The following is a 6,083-nucleotide window of genomic DNA, read 5'->3' on the forward strand; positions in this document are numbered from 1 at the left end:
TGCGTGGCAATATGTACTCCGGTTCCTTTTCTACGGGGTCTTTATCGTGGATGCGTGAGAGGGCATCGGCTTTTGTGTTCTTTGAGCCGGGTCTATAGGAGACAGAAAAACGGAACCGGGAGAAGAACAACGCCCACCTGGCTTGGCGAGGGTTAAGTCGCCTGGCTTCTTTTAAGTACTCCAAATTTTTGTGGTCGGTGTAAACAATAAAAGGGTGTTCCGCCCCCTCTAACCAGTGTCTCCACTGTTCTAAGGCGAGTTTAACTGCCAGGAGTTCACGGTTGCCGACATCATAATTTTGTTCTGCTGGTTGCAACTTCCTCGAGTAAAACGCACAAAGGACCAATTTAGGGGGGTTTCCTTGACGCTGGGAGAGAACCGCTCCCACTCCCACCTCAGAGGCGTCGACTTTGACCACGAAGGGGACATGGGGGTCAGGGAGGTGAAGAATGGGTGCGGAGGAGAACGCTCTCTTGAGCAACGAAAACGCCCGGTCAGCCTCAGCCGTCCAGTCAAGGCGCAGACGCTGCCCGCCCCGTAGGAGATTCGTCAGCGGAGCGGCCACGGAGCCAAAGCCTCTGATAAAGCGACGGTAAAAGTTCGCGAATCCCAGGAATCGCTGGAGTTCCTTCCTCGTTTGAGGCACTGGCCATTGCGCGACTGCAGACGCCTTGTCCATATTCATAGAGATTCCCCCCGGAGACAGAGTACATCCCAGGAATTCCACGGAAGTCCGGTGAAACTCGCATTTCTCAGCTTTTGCATAGAGGTGATGCTGCCGTAGGCGGGTTAGTACAGCGGAGACGTGCCGGACGTGGTCGGCCTCTGACGAGGAATATATAAGAATGTCATCTATGTAAACAATGACGTACTGTCCTATCATATCTCGGAATATCTCATCCATAAACGCCTGGAAGACTGAGGGGCTGTTAGCTAATCCATACGGCATGACTAGATACTCATAATGACCTCGAGCAGTGACAAAAGCAGTTTTCCACTCGTCCCCCTCTCGAATGCGAATGAGATTGTAAGCATTTCGCAAGTCCAACTTCGTAAAGATTCATGCTCCTCTAAGACGCTCCTGTGAAGCGGAGATGAACGGAAGGGGATAAACGAATTTGGACGTGACGGCGTTGAGTGCACGATAGTCAATACACGGACGCAGTCCTCCCCCTTTCTTCTCTACAAAGAAGAACCCTGCCGCTACGGGTGATGTGGACGGATGAATGAAACCTTTCTGGAGGGCCTCGTCGACGTACTGTTCCATAGCTGCATCCTCAGGACGGGACAAAGGGTAAGGCTTAGTACGACGCGGAAGCGGCGACCCGGGCAGCAGCTCAATCACACAATCCCATGGTCTATGTGGTGGCAGATGACTGGCATTGTCCTTACTGAAGACGTCGGCATACTCCTGATATTGCATGGGATAGGCGGTTTCGAAAGGAGACTCGGGACTTTCTACAGACGTGGATCGGAGAGGTAAGTGCATACAACCCCCGAGACAGTGAGAACCCCATTTCGTGATTTCTCTAGCTTTCCAGGAAACAGTGGGGTCGTGTAATGACAGCCAAGGAAACCCGAGGACTACCGGATCGCGGGGTGACGGCAGGAGAAAGAACTGGATATGTTCGGTATGGAACAGCCCCACCTGGAGTACAACAGGTACAGTACACTGAGTAATAAGCCCTTCACCAATAGGTTGGCCGTTCAGGGCATTAACACGCAACGGAGGACTGACAGATGTCGTGGGGATGTGCAACCGGTGCGCCAGGTCAACATCAATGATGTTACCTGCAGCCCCCGAGTCTAACAGTGCAGAAAGGTGAGTGGATATGCCTCCCCACGTGACTTGTACAGGCAAGTTAAGCTGGTTCTTACGGTTCAAACAAAACACTGGGTTGCTTACTCGTTTGTTCGTGCTGTCTTCCTCCACCCCCTGACGACGATGTCGGCCCAGCTGCTCCGCCCCCTGACGACGATGTCGGCCCGGCTGCTCCGCCCCCTGACGATGACGTCGGCCCGGCTGCTCCGCCCTCTGACGACGACGACGGCGCCTCGTCTCCGGCTCCTGCAGTCGACGCCGTCTCTGCGTCTCCGGCTCCTGCAGACAACGCTGGCCCTGCGTTCCTGCCTGCTCCAGGTGAGACCTGCCCGGCGTCTCCTACTCCAGGTGACGCCTGCCCGGCGTCCCCGGCCCCAGGCAGTGCCTGCCCGGCGTCCCCGGCAGCCTCTTCGTCTGATGACGTCCGCCCGGCTGCCTCGGGCCCTGATGACATCCCTATCCCCGGGTCCTTCTTGGCTCCCATGCTCCCCGGGGCCTCCTCGGCGCCTCTGCTTCCTGTGCCCGCAACTCGGAGGAGGTCACTGCCTGTTCCCGCTGCCCGCCAGCGAACCCCGCCTGTTCCCGCTACCCACCAGCAGACCCCGCCTGTTCCCACTACCCGCCAGCAGACCCCGCCTGTTCCCGCTACCCGCCAGCGGACCCCGCCGGTTCCCACTGCCGGCCAACAGACCCGGCCGGTCCCTGCGGCTCGTCGGCCCGTCCCTGCGGCCCCTCCGCCGGCCTCCCCGGTCTCTGCTGTCCCTCGACCGGACCTGCCAGTACCCCTGGACACTCCTCCAGCTCTGCCGGCGCCCGTGGACGCTCCTCTGTCGGCACGTTCCCCCGCAGAGACTACCTTGCCCGCCTGTGAGTCTGGGGTTGAATCCTTACTGAACTGTTCGGACGCTGGCACCCTTATTGATCATGTATTGCGCCTACCTGTGTTCCCTTTGTTGCCCTGTCCCCTCCCTGGCTTCCTGTTGGTCCCTGTTCCAGTGTGCGTTTCTGTCCGTGTCCATGTGCCTGTCCCGGTGTCCGTCCTTGGTGGTGTCCTCCTTGTCCCTGTGCCTGTCTCTGTTCCCCAGGTAGTCACCCACTTTGTTCCCGTCCCTGTCTCCGTCATCCTCCGTATGTTTGCCTCTGCGTCCCAGTCCTCCCTGGTGACCGGTCCTGGGCCCTTGACCCCTTCTTGTCCCGCCCCCTTGGTCCCGCCTCCTGTGCCGGCTCCCCGTCTTGTCCCATCTGGCCCCTTTCCCTTGTCGCCACCCGTTCCTTGTCCCGGTTCTCCCGTGTGTCAGGTGTCCGGTCCGTTGTGTCTTTCCTTCCCCGTCTCTGTTGTCCCTGCCCCGGCCTCGTCTGCTCGTCTCCCTCTGCGTCGTGATGTTCCTGTTCCCGGTGGCTGTTCCTCCCTCCCTGTTTGGCGTGCCCCGGTGTTGCACGCCTTGAGGAGGGGTTCTGTTATGTCCAGCTCCGCCCTCCTCCCTGGTCCCGCCTAGTTTCTCAGGTTCTGTGCTTTCCCTTGTGTCTGTTCCGCCCCCGTCGTTAGTGCTCACACCTGAATCACATTTCACTTCCCTGTTCAGAGTATATCTTCCCCTCTGTTTCAGTCCTCCGTGTCGGTCATTGTTTGTAAGTGCATCCCTCTATGTTTTCCTTGCCCTCGCTCTGCTTCGCCTCCTTGTGATACTCTGTGTCTGTTATCAGCTTCTCGTTCGGTCTGCTGGTATTCTGTGGTTTTCCCCTCGGTGTTGTTGTATAGTTTTCATTCGGTTGTGTCTTCCATGTTGTTACTGTCTGCAGCCCTACACTTTGTTTATGTTTGTAGCTGTTCCTGTACGAGTACCCCTGAGCCTTATGTTCATTTAGTCCTCCGTGATTTCTAGTTCTGTCTTAAAGTTATGTGTGTGTGTTTTGGATTCAGTCAAGAGTAGTTCTGTCGTTCTGTTTTGCTGTCTTATTGTTTCATTGTTTCTGTTACGTGGATTCTCGTGTGCCTGGTAGTTTTGTCTGTCTAGTCTGCTTCTTGTATTGTTTAATAAAGTAGTTAAAATCTTGCACTTGCGTCACGCCTGTCCGTTAAAATCTTGCACTTGCGTCACGCCTGTCCCCCCTGAAACGTTACACATACAGCCAGAGGTGGGACCAAGTCAGTGTTTTGCAAGTCTCAAGTAAGTCCAAGTCTTTATCCTCAAGTCCCGAGTCAAGTCTCAAGCAAAGACAGTCAACTCAAGTCAAGTCTCGAGTCAAGACAGGCAACCGTCAAGTGAAGTCCCAAGTCTGAAACTTGGAATTTCAAGTCCTTTCGAGTCTTTTTTTTTTACAGGCACCAACGCTTTCCGAATGCTACGCTGATGCCAAAAAGATGACAGATCATTTACATTTTATCTTCTCTTAATTACATAAATGTACTTAAACAAGAATGTTTCGTTTTCATTTTACAAGAAAATAGCAAGCTTATTCGTAAGCAAGATGCTGTCATTACGAATGGTTATTCTAAACATTTGGATAAAATGTTTAAATATAGACTAATAAAAGGTTAGGGTTATTTTTTTCATTGTTTTCTGTTATTGTGGGGTCACGGTGTACTATTGTTACCTGGAGATTCAGTGGGGTCACATATTCTGATGGCTGCTGTCAGAATTGGTCATATATTGGCTCGTGGATACCAACAAAACGAGTAAAGAAAGTGCATCAGCGTAGTTTACGTAGCATTCGTAAAGCGTTTGTGCCTATGAACAGAAACTGTGAAATAGCGCCCCCTGTGGTCACAAAACTCGACGGTCACAGAATCTGGTGTAACGCCGGTCTGCGTCAGAAGGACGGAAATGAAATGAATGGGGCGCACTTTATAAATATTAATATGCGTTTTAGATTTGGGGTAAAAAAAAATCAAGTCTTTGCAAGTAAACAGGTTCAAGTCCAATTCAAGTCCCAAGTTATTGGTGTAAAAGTCCAAGTCAAGTCTAAGTGTCTGAATATTTTTTCAAGTCAAGTCAAAAGTCTTAATATTAATGACTCGAGTCTGACTCGAGTCCAAGTCATGTGACTCGAGTCCCCACCTCTGCATACAGCATATGTATATAATATCGATGGCTGGTGATATACCTTAATATCTTACACACTGTCAGGGTAGCAGATAGTAAACAGATTAAAATGAAGGAAGTTTAATTTTAAGTGATTTATGTTCATCTTGTACATCTTGAAGCATTATAATTTATCATAATCGTCTTTTCTATTTATTTTGTGTTGTAGGACATGAACATTTGTGTCATGTACTGCTCCTCCCTCCGCCCCTGTCTTGTGTCATTCACTCTAATCCCTTGTTTATCCAGTTCCATAGTTTCCCTTCTGTCTGTCATACCCCTGTCCTCAGTATTCCCACTTGTGTCTCATTTCATTTCCCTGTTTCTGTGTATTTAGTTTCCCCTGTCCTGTCTATTGGCGTCGGTCATTGTACGCAAGTCGTTACTTATTCTCCCTGCTCTCGTGTGTTTCCCTGCTTCTGGTTTTGCAAATTCATGTTTCCTTGTTTTGTTTCGCATTTTGTATTCGTTGTTTTATTGTATGCTCTTCCCTTCGCCTTAATTCCCCCATTCCGTGTTTTCTGGCTCATTTTATGTTTCGTCATGGTCGGTAGTTTCCTTGTTGCTGTTGTTTGATTCGTCTTTACCTAGTATGTTTCACTAGTTTGTTCTATGTTCCCCATTTCAACTTCCCTGCTCTGATAGCTGTCCGGCTTTACTCCTCTTTGCCGTTTGTTGTGTGCATTTATCTTGTAATGATCCCATATGAGTTGTCCTTAGCTAGTTGTCTGACATTCCCATTAAGGGCGTACTCACACAAGGGTCTGTGATCCGGGCACGGTTCCCTGCCGAAGCACGGTTCGTTTGACTAGTGTGATCGCTTCGAACCGTGCCCGGGCCCGCTTGGTGCCTCGTGTGATTGGTTCATTTTGCCGTTACTCAAACATGACGTGAGTGATGCAACGCTCACGTTAAACAGTCATGGCGGCAAATGACAAATGATAGATAAATCTGTGCTTGCATCGTGTTTCTGCACTCCCAAAACGACTCCAAAAATACAATAAAAAGAGAATTGGGAACTCCATAATGTTGTGCGAATGCGCTTTTTTTCCAAATAAAGTGGCGTTGTGATGACATAAGCGTGTTCGGGCCGGGTTGCTGAAGCCAGTGTGAGTGCAGGCCAGAGGGGGAGTGGGAAGGGGGGATAACCGGGCCCCAGCACGGAACGAGCAAACTGT

Source organism: Brachyhypopomus gauderio, chromosome 18 (genome assembly GCF_052324685.1).
Source record: "Brachyhypopomus gauderio isolate BG-103 chromosome 18, BGAUD_0.2, whole genome shotgun sequence".
Taxonomy (NCBI): domain Eukaryota; kingdom Metazoa; phylum Chordata; class Actinopteri; order Gymnotiformes; family Hypopomidae; genus Brachyhypopomus; species Brachyhypopomus gauderio.